Source organism: Notolepis coatsorum (assembly GCF_963971535.1).
Source record: "Notolepis coatsorum genome assembly, chromosome: 11".
NCBI lineage: Eukaryota > Metazoa > Chordata > Actinopteri > Aulopiformes > Paralepididae > Notolepis > Notolepis coatsorum.
Genome location: NC_140175.1, coordinates 125,896,837 through 125,909,676, shown reverse-complemented (window position 1 = coordinate 125,909,676; position 12,840 = coordinate 125,896,837).

The window sequence follows — 12,840 nt, the reverse complement described above, 5'->3', positions numbered from 1 at the left end:
TAATTATTCACTTAGACTGCCAGTACGCAATAAGAGTCACACTTCAACTTTAGCAACTGTCTTTTACCCTGTCATAAGAAAGTGCTATCAAGTTGTGGTATGACTCTTCATTGAATGAAAGCAAGGCAGTTTTAACATATGAAATTACCCCGATGGCAACCCTAACCAAAGCATTTCCCAGTTCCTTTGTAGAAAGTGCATTTTGTTGGGGTAGCTATTGAATGGCAACTTCTCATCCCCATGTTGTTTTGAAACATCTTTGTCTAGAAAATCAAGTGCTTTCTAAGCCTTTAGGTGGCAGTGTTTTGCATAAAGAAGAGTGCTGGACCACTCACCAAGAACAGGAATTGATGGGCCATTCATCAGGTGACAATACCACATTGTGTCCATTGTGAAGATTCCAGGATATTATGATGTCACAGTTGGGGGTGGGGCTGAGTGGATCTACTATGTAACCTGAACAAATTCTGACCAGACACAACACCTGCTTTGTGGAGGACAGAAGAGTCCTGCAAAAAGCCCTATGGGAAGAGGAGCAACTTGTCATCTTTTGGTTAAGTCATTATCATTACCCTAACTTTAGCATTGACTTGACATCTGATATCAGTAAGTGCTACTTGTTGGGGTAGTTCTGTTTGACACATGCTACTTTGGAGGAAAAACAAGATCAGGTTTGCTGGAAACACACTCTGGTGATCACTGCCAAATCTGATTTCAGTGAGAATTTCACTTCAACTTTAGCAACTCTCTTTCACCAAGTAATAGAAAGTGCTATCAAGTTGGGGTATATTTCTCACCTAACTGACCACAGATTTTTGAAGATGATTTATTCTCAACACAACTTTCTAAAGGTGTGACGTGTCACTAATATTACCCTAAGATAAGCATTGGCTTGACCTCTGAATTCAGTAAGTGCTTCTTGTTGGGGTAGTTTTACTGACTTTAGCACATTGGAAGACTCCATGATGAATACTTGCTATTGATGAAACTAATATCAGGATCACTTTGAATGAAGCCCCATTTCACTGTTCTATTTCAATCATTAATTATTCACTTAGACTGCCAGTACACAATAAGAGTCAAACTTCAACTTTAGCAACTGTCTTTTACCCTGTCATAAGAAAGTGCTATCAAGTTGGGGTATGACTCTTCATTGAATGAAAGCAAGGCAGTTTTAACATATGAAATTACCCCGATGGCAACCCTAACCAAAGCATTTCCCAGTTCCTTTGTAGAAAGTGCATTTTGTTGGGGTAGCTATTGAATGGCAACTTCTAATCCCCATGTTGTTTTGAAACATCTTTGACTAGAAAATCAAGTGCTTTCTAAGCCTTTAGGTGGCAGTGTTTTGCATAAAGAAGAGTGCTGGACCACTCACCAAGAACAGGAATTGATGGGCCATTCATCAGGTGACAATACCACATTGTGTCCATTGTGAAGATTCCAGGATATTATGATGTCACAGTTGGGGGTGGGGCTGAGTGGATCTACTATGTAACCTGAACAAATTCTGACCAGACACAACACCTGCTTTGTGGAGGACAGAAGAGTCCTGCAAAAAGCCCTATGGGAAGAGGAGCAACTTGTCATCTTTTGGTTAAGTCATTATCATTACCCTAACTTTAGCATTGACTTGACATCTGATATCAGTAAGTGCTACTTGTTGGGGTAGTTCTGTTTGACACATGCTACTTTGGAGGAAAAACAAGATCAGGTTTGCTGGAAACACACTCTGATGATCACTGCCAAATCTGATTTCAGTGAGAATTTCACTTCAACTTTAGCAACTCTCTTTCACCAAGTAATAGAAAGTGCTATCAAGTTGGGGTATATTTCTCACCTAACTGACCACAGATTTTTGAAGATGATTTATTCTCAACACAACTTTCTAAAGGTGTGACGTGTCAGTAATATTGCCCTAAGATAAGCATTGGCTTGACCTCTGAATTCAGTAAGTGCTTCTTGTTGGGGTAGTTTTGCTGACTTTAGCACATTGGAAGTTCATCCATGATGAATACTTGCTATTGATGAAACTAATATCAAGATCACCTTGAATAAAGCCCCATTTCACTGTTCTATTTCAATCGTTAATTATTCACTTAGACTGCCAGTACGCAATAAGAGTCACACTTCAACTTTAGCAACTGTCTTTTACCCTGTCATAAGAAAGTGCTATCAAGTTGTGGTATGACTCTTCATTGAATGAAAGCAAGGCAGTTTTAACATATGAAATTACCCCGATGGCAACCCTAACCAAAGCATTTCCCAGTTCCTTTGTAGAAAGTGCATTTTGTTGGGGTAGCTATTGAATGGCAACTTCTCATCCCCATGTTTTTTTGAAACATCTTTGTCTAGAAAATCAAGTGCTTTCTAAGCCTTTAGGTGGCAGTGTTTTGCATAAAGAAGAGTGCTGGACCACTCACCAAGAACAGGAATTGATGGGCCATTCATCAGGTGACAATACCACATTGTGTCCATTGTGAAGATTCCAGGATATTATGATGTCACAGTTGGGGGTGGGGCTGAGTGGATCTACTATGTAACCTGAACAAATTCTGACCAGACACAACACCTGCTTTGTGGAGGACAGAAGAGTCCTGCAAAAAGCCCTATGGGAAGAGGAGCAACTTGTCATCTTTTGGTTAAGTCATTATCACTACCCTAACTTTAGCATTGACTTGACATCTGATATCAGTAAGTGCTACTTGTTGGGGTAGTTCTGTTTGACACATGCTACTTTGGAGGAAAAACAAGATCAGGTTTGCTGGAAACACACTCTGGTGATCACTGCCAAATCTGATTTCAGTGAGAATTTCACTTCAACTTTAGCAACTCTCTTTCACCAAGTAATAGAAAGTGCTATCAAGTTGGGGTATATTTCTCACCTAACTGACCACAGATTTTTGAAGATGATTTATTCTCAACACAACTTTCTAAAGGTGTGACGTGTCACTAATATTACCCTAAGATAAGCATTGGCTTGACCTCTGAATTAAGTAAGTGCTTCTTGTTGGGGTAGTTTTGCTGACTTTAGCACATCGGAAGACTCCATGATGAATACTTGCTATTGATGAAACTAATATCAAGATCACCTTGAATAAAGCCCCATTTCACTGTTCTATTTCAATCGTTAATTATTCACTTAGACTGCCAGTACGCAATAAGAGTCACACTTCAACTTTAGCAACTGTCTTTTACCCTGTCATAAGAAAGTGCTATCAAGTTGTGGTATGACTCTTCATTGAATGAAAGCAAGGCAGTTTTAACATATGAAATTACCCCGATTGGCAACCCTAACCAAAGCATTTCCCAGTTCCTTTGTAGAAAGTGCATTTTGTTGGGGTAGCTATTGAATGGCAACTTCTCATCCCCATGTTGTTTTGAAACATCTTTGTCTAGAAAATCAAGTTCTTTCTAAGCCTTTAGGTGGCAGTGTTTTGCATAAAGAAGAGTGCTGGACCACTCACCAAGAACAGGAATTGATGGGCCATTCATCAGGTGACAATACCACATTGTGTCCATTGTGAAGATTCCAGGATATTATGATGTCACAGTTGGGGGTGGGGCTGAGTGGATCTACTATGTAACCTGAACAAATTCTGACCAGACACAACACCTGCTTTGTGGAGGACAGAAGAGTCCTGCAAAAAGCCCTATGGGAAGAGGAGCAACTTGTCATCTTTTGGTTAAGTCATTATCATTACCCTAACTTTAGCATTGACTTGACATCTGATATCAGTAAGTGCTACTTGTTGGGGTAGTTCTGTTTGACACATGCTACTTTGGAGGAAAAACAAGATCAGGTTTGCTGGAAACACACTCTGGTGATCACTGCCAAATCTGATTTCAGTGAGAATTTCACTTCAACTTTAGCAACTCTCTTTCACCAAGTAATAGAAAGTGCTATCAAGTTGGGGTATATTTCTCACCTAACTGACCACAGATTTTTGAAGATGATTTATTCTCAACACAACTTTCTAAAGGTGTGACGTGTCACTAATATTACCCTAAGATAAGCATTGGCTTGACCTCTGAATTCAGTAAGTGCTTCTTGTTGGGGTAGTTTTACTGACTTTAGCACATTGGAAGACTCCATGATGAATACTTGCTATTGATGAAACTAATATCAGGATCACTTTGAATGAAGCCCCATTTCACTGTTCTATTTCAATCATTAATTATTCACTTAGACTGCCAGTACACAATAAGAGTCAAACTTCAACTTTAGCAACTGTCTTTTACCCTGTCATAAGAAAGTGCTATCAAGTTGGGGTATGACTCTTCATTGAATGAAAGCAAGGCAGTTTTAACATATGAAATTACCCCGATGGCAACCCTAACCAAAGCATTTCCCAGTTCCTTTGTAGAAAGTGCATTTTGTTGGGGTAGCTATTGAATGGCAACTTCTAATCCCCATGTTGTTTTGAAACATCTTTGACTAGAAAATCAAGTGCTTTCTAAGCCTTTAGGTGGCAGTGTTTTGCATAAAGAAGAGTGCCGGACCACTCACCAAGAACAGGAATTGATGGGCCATTCATCAGGTGACGATACCACATTGTGTCCATTGTGAATATTCCAGGATATTATGATGTCACAGTTGGGGGTGGGGCTGTGTGGATCTACTATGTAACCTGAAAAAATTCTGACAAGACACAACACCTGCTTTGTGGAGGACAGAAGTGTCCTGCCAAAAGCCCTATGGGAAGAAAAGCAACTTGTCATCTTTTGGTTAAGTCATTATCATTACCCTAACTTTAGCATTGACTTGACATCTGATATTAGTAAGTGCTACTTGTTGGGGTAGTTCTGTTTGACACGTGCTACTTTGGAGGAAAAACAAGATCAGGTTTGCTGGAAACACACTCTGGTGATCACTGACAAATCTGATTTCAGTGATAATTACACTTCAACTTTAGCAACTCTCTTTCACCAAGTAATAGAAAGTGCTATCAAGTTGGGGTATATTTCTCACCTAACTGACCACAGATTTTTGAAGATGATTTATTCTCAACACAACTTTCTAAAGGTGTGACGTGTCAGTAATATTACCCTAAGATAAGCATTGGCTTGACCTCTGAATTCAGTAAGTGCTTCTTGTTGGGGTAGTTTTGCTGACTTTAGCACATTGGAAGTTCATCCATGATGAATACTTGCTATTGATGAAACTAATATCAAGATCACCTTGAATAAAGCCCCATTTCACTGTTCTATTTCAATCGTTAATTATTCACTTAGACTGCCAGTACGCAATAAGCGTCACACTTCAACTTTAGCAACTGTCTTTTACCCTGTCATAAGAAAGTGCTATCAAGTTGTGGTATGACTCTTCATTGAATGAAAGCAAGGCAGTTTTAACATATGAAATTACCCCGATGGCAACCCTAACCAAAGCATTTCCCAGTTCCCTTGTAGAAAGTGCATTTTGTTGGGGTAGCTATTGAATGGCAACTTCTCATCCCCATGTTGTTTGAAACATCTTTGACTAGAAAATCAAGTGCTCTCTAAGCCTTTAGGTGGGAGTGTTTTGCATAAAGAAGAGTGCCGGACCACTCACCAAGAACAGGAATTGATGGGCCATTCATCAGGTGACGATACCACATTGTGTCCATTGTGAAGATTCCAGGATATTATGATGTCACAGTTGGGGATGGGGCTGAGTGGATCTACTATGTAACCTGAACAAATTCTGACCAGACACAACACCTGCTTTGTGGAGGACAGAAGTGTCCTGCCAAAAGCCCTATGGGAAGAAAAGCAACGTGTCAGATTTTTGAAGATGATTTATTCTCAACACAACTTTCTAAAGGTGTGACGTGTCACTAATATTACCCTAAAATAAGTGTTGTGGAGGGCCAGATTAACACTGAGAATCTACGTTTATTATTTTATATAACTTGTGTATTATTTATATATATAAGCTATATACCTTTAAGCCTCCGTTTGAATCATAGCATTATTCGCTCGCCTCATTGGACACCGCCCTTGACATTGGCGGCGCCAGCAGTCGCGCCCCCCAGACAAGTTCAAAGACGTGTCCGGGCAAGTCGAGACATGCCCTTGGCCAGCGCATTGATTCCGGACAAGTAATTCGGTTGCGCTCTAGAAATCACTCTGAGTATATAGTGTGAACAGTGCGCGTGTGAACCTAATCAAAATGTGCAGCTGTGTGTGAACCTAATCTAGTGTGCAGCAGTAACGAGAAGCGCGTGAACCTTAGTGAAGTGAAGTGCAAACCTAATCTAATGTGCAGCTGTAGTGTGAACTTAATGTAACGAGTATCAGAACACGAGGTGAAGTGTGGAGTAACCTAACAGCAGAACGAGTGGACACGTGAGCAGTGGAAGCCTACCCACGGTGTATCGTTACGGATAGCTAGTAGCTACTTAGATACGACACTAATATTGTAGAACCATTGTTGGTGTATTATAGTGACTTGTGTAAGCGAAGTAACGTGGAGAAGAGCATAGTTAATACCATTGGCGTTTGGATTTAACTACACCTGAAGACCTGCATCGGGCTAGCTTCGAGGACGAAGCTAGCTAGCTAGCATCACTGCCGTCGGGCTTTGGATTAAGAGCTATTACCCTGCTATCGAGCACTTGGATTACAAAGACTGGATCCGTACGAGACCCCTTTTTCTTCAGTGACCAGCAGGAGTATCCGACTATTCTTCAATTCCTCTGGAGCTTACCACTCCGTGGGGGAAATCATTGTCTCCAGCTATACCCCTCGCTTGCCCTGTATCGCCATCTCACTCCATGCAGCGTTCCGGTCGAGTATTCTTAACCTAGGAATTATTCATTCCCACTGACTTTGATACTCTGACATTCTACTATCATTCGCCATAAAAGAGCAACGTACTAATTTTAGTTGTATATTGATATTGCTATTAAAATACTGTAAACGTGATCTCTTTGTCCCCGTGCCGTCTATTGAGTGTCTGCCATATTTAACTAACTGTACTGTCTGGCAAGTAATAATATTTAGTAGTGGTTTAATCTAAACAATCTTTAATACAGTCAGGGTTTTGTAACCCCTCAGTTACAATTGATCATTCGAGCCGGAGGGTATCAGTAATAATAATCATATTAATAATAATATGGCCAGCGGCGGACACTCTCCAATCGGCTCTCCCCCACTAGAGCGCCCTAGGCGCCTGCGTCAGCCCCCTCCACACTAGAACTACGCGGTAGATCTACCTCCCAGCTTATCTAAAAGAATGTTAAGCAAGGATAAAATTAGTAGCTTAAGTATGCCCAACCTTAACGACCTGTCAACCCCACCGGTAGAGACCCAAGCTAATCTAAGTGAAACTGATTTAGCTCACAGGGGGACAAGCGGGACATGACTTGACTATGCCCAAAGACCACCGCGCCCCCGAGACGGACCTCGGAGCGCAAGAGGATAAAGAATGCGCCCCCGAGATGGACCTCGGCGCGCACCAGAGAAAAGAGCACAGCACCCCCGAGATGGACCTCGGAGCGCGGGAGAAGATAAAATACAGCGCCCCCGAGATGGACCTCGGAGCGCGTAAAGAGACCAGGTCACCACCAAGCCCTGCCAACTCCAAATCACCATCATCAGCGTCATCCCCAAGCGAGGCCGACCAGAGGTTAGCGCAAGTCCTGATCGCCACGCTGACCGCTTCAATGGAAAGAGACCGCCTCCAGGGTGAGCGTGATCGCCTCCAGGCGCAACAAGAAAGTGAACGCGAACACTCCAGAGTGGAGGAGCGATGTCTCCAAGTGCAACGAGAGAGTGAGCGTGAACATTCCAGACTGGAAGAGAGGCACCTCCAGGCTCAAGAAACCATGGAGCGGGACCGCGCCAATGCACAGCGCGCCGCCGCCAATGCACAGCGCGAGGCGGAACGAGACCGTCTACAGGCGCAAATGATGGAGCAAGCGCTCCAGAGGGTGACTCCCCACTCCTCCACCCGGAGCTCCCGGAGATCATCACGACAAGGGTCGAGGGCACCTTCCCCTCCCTGACCAAGCTACACGGGACCCAGCCTACGGGAAGAACCTGCTTACGTTGCAGAGAAACTAACCAAGCGACTACAAAGCCTAGCGGAGGACGAGGGAGGACAGAAAGCCCACACGCACAAACCCATCTCCGACCAGGAGGAACAGTGCAGCCCCGATCTCAGCCCTGACGCGAGGCGTTATGAACCCCCAACCCGTCCCAGTGGGGAGTTTGAGCAACAGACAGCACAGAGGAATAGTGCCTGGGAACCCAGCCTCTGGTTCCCACCCAGCACGACCCAACGACCCCACGCACGGGGAGACTCACCAAGGAGGCCCCTGCCTCTCCCCCCACGTGCATCAGTGTCACAGCCATCCATGGCATCCTACATTGGGACACCTACATTCCCAGACTTTACGCGAGAAGACAGAGCGCAGTATACCGAACTGCGCATGTGCTTAGAGACCATTATGAGTACAGGACGAGTCCTACAAATATGCCATCCTCCTTAAGCACCTCAAAGTAACCAGAGCGCACAACATAGCGCTGGCATACTCTAATTCACAGACTCCCTATTCTGATGCCCTGGTGGCCCTCGACGCACGTTACGGACGTACATCGGACTATGTCATTCAGGAGATACGTGAGATTGAACGTCTCCCCCCAGCTAAAGACAATCGAGCCCTGGACGACCTATCCATCAAAGTACAATCCCTGGTAGGGATGCTCGGGTCACAACGAGAGAAGGGGATGTACGAGTTGTACGCCAACTACAACGTGGAGCAGATATTAGAGAAGCTCCCCCCATCCCGCCAAGAACGTTTTCGGCGGCAAAGAAATCACCGTGACCCCAACGGCCCAGAACAATCACTCCTAGACCTTGCTGACTTCCTAGCCAGAGAGGTCAGCAGCCTAAGGATCGACACCTTCGCGTGGGGCGGCTCGAACATTAAAGAGGGGCCGAGAAGGTTTAAAGACCAAAGCAGGCCCATCAACGTGATGTACCAGGCCGAGGCGGTGTCACGGCAGACGAGCCACAACCTCCACGCCAAGGAGAAATGGAAGGTTGCCTGTCAATACTGCGACAGTGAACACTGGCTGTCACAATGCGACGCCTTCAAGATACTGACTACAGCCGAAGTAAACCAGTGGCTTAAAGATAACCGCCGCTGCTTCCGCTGCGCGCGCGGCCACATGGCAGCAGAATGCCGCCTTAAGAAGAAGTGTGGCAAGTGTGACGGCACCCACCTCGAAGTACTGCACGAGAGCAATAAACAGTGATGTACCAGGCCGAGTCGGTGTCACCACAGACCAGTCTTGACCCCCCCCCCTGGTGTACTGACTGCCGCAGCGGACACTGGGAGTCACGGTGCTACGCGTACCAGACCGAGTCGTTGTCACCACAGACGAGTCACAACTCCCCCGCCACAGAGGAATGGAATATTTATCTAACACAGAAGAGTCACAACCCCCCCGCCAAAGAGGAATGGAAGATCGCATGTTATTACTGCAACAGAGGACACTGGCTGGCACAGTGCGATGCATTCAAGGGACTGACCATCGCCGAAATGGATCAGTGGATTGAGGCTGACCCCCCAGACGCCACTTACCGCGAATCGCTGTGCGAGACCCCCAAGCGAAGATTAGCTCTACAAAGCAACTCACCAACAGAAGTGCTCCACATCGACCCCGTGAATAGTGGGAGCCCCAGAGTGCTCATCAAGGTAGTACGAGTACTCCTCAGCCACGGAGACAAGGTACTCGACACCTACGCCGTCCTCGACGACGGGTCGGAGAAGACACTCCTCCTTGCCTCCGCCGCGACCCAGTTGGACCTGCGGGGCCCAGAGGAGACGATGACCCTCCGTACCATTAGTCGAGACTTAAAGACAATAAAAGGTGAAAACGTCTCATTCACCATAGCAGCGATCGACCACCCTGAGAAGCGGTACAGCATCAACAAGGCGCTCATGAGCTACGACATAGGTCTGTCAAGCTACGATTACCCCATCCCACAGCTGATGGAGAAGTACGACCACCTATGCCTACTGCCCATACCGCTCATCAGCGGAGCTACGCCGACCCTACTCATTGGCTCCGACCACGCGGACCTCATTGTCCCAACCAAGGCGGCCCAAATCGGACCCAAAGGATGCCCAGCCACGGTTAAGACCCGACTGGGGTGGACGCTCCAGGGCCCCCTCTACGGACCTGCCAGCCAACCAACGACCACACGCTGCCTTTACACCAAGGTGAGCGACACAGACAACACTCTCTTACAGCCCGTTGAGAGGCTATGGACACTAGACGCGATGCCATTCAAGACCGAACGCAAGATGGTTCGGCCCAAAGAGGACAAGTACGCCATCGCTCTACTAGATCAGAACACTACGAGAGTCAAGGTTGACGGAGTGTTCAGATACGCAACCCCACTCTTGAAGCGGGCGAAGATGCCGGTGAGAGAACCGTGGGCCAAGGAGCAGGGCTGGGAAGACCCCATACCCGAGTACCTAGCTACCCCATGGAGAGAGTGGGAGGGTGAACTTGTCTCACTCCGCGAGGTGGCCATCCCGCGGAGTCACTTCCCCCCTACCGTGCGACTGGAGAAGTGTCAGAAAGACCTGCACGTCTTCAGCGAGGCCCCAGAAGTGGCGTACGGACCAGTGGCCTACCTGTGGACTCAAGAAGAAGGAGTTCTGAACTCCACGCCCCTCAGCTACACTCCAAGCGACGTAGCTGACGTCGAACCCATCACCCCAAACCACCTCTTGATGGGGCGGCCGGACCCGGCCCTTCCTCAGGCGGTGTACAGACGGGACGAGATGAAAGCAAGGGGGATGTGGAGACACAGCCAAGTACTGGCCGACCAGTCTTGGGCCCGCTTCCTCCTACGCTACCTACCCTCCCTTCCAGCCCGTCAGAAGTGGGTTAAAGACAGGGACAACCTGACCGTGGGTACCGTCGCGATGATAATAGACCAGTCACTACCCCGAGCTACGTGGCCGGCCGTGTGAGCAGAGTGATTACTGGTTCCGATGGGAAGGTCAGAGCGGCAGAAGTCATCGTCCAAGGGCGGACTTACACCAGACCTGTAGCTAAGTTGATAGAGCTGCCGGAGATCCCTGACTCCCCTGACGACGACCATGACCCACTGACTTTGTAGATTGTTCCAACTCCCCATAACACAGTATGGAGAAGTTGACTTGACATTAATATTAATCTGTGCCCATTTATTTACTAATTAGGTGGCGTCTGTTGTGAAGGGCCAGATTAACACTGAGAATCTACGTTTATTATTTTATATAACTTGTGTATTATTTATATATATAAGCTATATACCTTTAAGCCTCCGTTTGAATCATAGCATTATTCGCTCGCCTCATTGGACACCGCCCTTGACATTGGCGGCGCCAGCAGTCGCGCCCCCCAGACAAGTTCAAAGACGTGTCCGGACAAGTCGAGACATGCCCTTGGCCAGCGCATTGATTCCGGACAAGTAATTTGGTTGCGCTCTAGAAATCACTCTGAGTATATATAGTGTGAACAGTGCGCGTGTGAACCTAATCAAAATGTGCAGCTGTGTGTGAACCTAATCTAGTGTGCAGCAGTAACGAGAAGCGCGTGAACCTTAGTGAAGTGAAGTGCAAACCTAATCTAATGTGCAGCTGTAGTGTGAACTTAACGTAACGAGTATCAGAACACGAGGTGAAGTGTGGAGTAACCTAACAGCAGAACGAGTGGACACGTGAGCAGTGGAAGCCTACCCGTGGTGTATCGTTACGGATAGCTAGTAGCTACTTAGATACGACACTAATATTGTAGAACCATTGTTGGTGTATTATAGTGACTTGTGTAAGCGAAGTAACGTGGAGAAGAGCATAGTTAATACCATTGGCGTTTGGATTTAACTACACCTGAAGACCTGCATTGGGCTAGCTTCGAGGACGAAGCTAGCTAGCTAGCATCACTGCCGTCGGGCTTTGGATTAAGAGCTATTACCCTGCTATCGAGCACTTGGATTACAAAGACTGGATCCGTACGAGACCCCTTTTTCTTCAGTGACCAGCAGGAGTATCCGACTATTCTTCAATTCCTCTGGAGCTTACCACTCCGTGGGGGAAATCATTGTCTCCAGCTATACCCCTCGCTTGCCCTGTATCGCCATCTCACTCCATGCAGCGTTCCGGTCGAGTATTCTTAACCTAGGAATTATTCATTCCCACTGACTTTGATACTCTGACATTCTACTATCATTCGCCATAAAAGAGCAACGTACTAATTTTAGTTGTATATTGATATTGCTATTAAAATACTGTAAACGTGATCTCTTTGTCCCCGTGCCGTCTATTGAGTGTCTGCCATATTTAACTAACTGTACTGTCTGGCAAGTAATAATATTTAGTAGTGGTTTAATCTAAACAATCTTTAATACAGTCAGGGTTTTGTAACCCCTCAGTTACAATAAGCATTGGCTTGACCTCTGAATTCAGTAAGTGCTTCTTGTTGGGATAGTTTGGCTGACTTTAGCACATTGGAAGACTCCATGATGAATACTTGCTATTGATGAAACTAATATCAGGATCACCTTGAATAAAGCCCCATTTCACTGTTCTAATTCAATAGTTAATTATTCACTTAGACTGCCAGTAAGCAATAAGAGTCACACTTCAACTTTAGCAACTGTCTTTTACCCTGTCATAAGAAAGTGCTATCAAGTTGGGGTATGACCCTTCATTGAATGAAAGCAAAGCAGTTTTAACATATGAAATTACCCCGATGGCAACCCTAACCAAAGCATTTCCCAGTTCCCTTGTAGAAAGTGCATTTTGTTGGGGTAGCTATTGAATGGCAACTTCTCATCCCCATGTTGTTTTG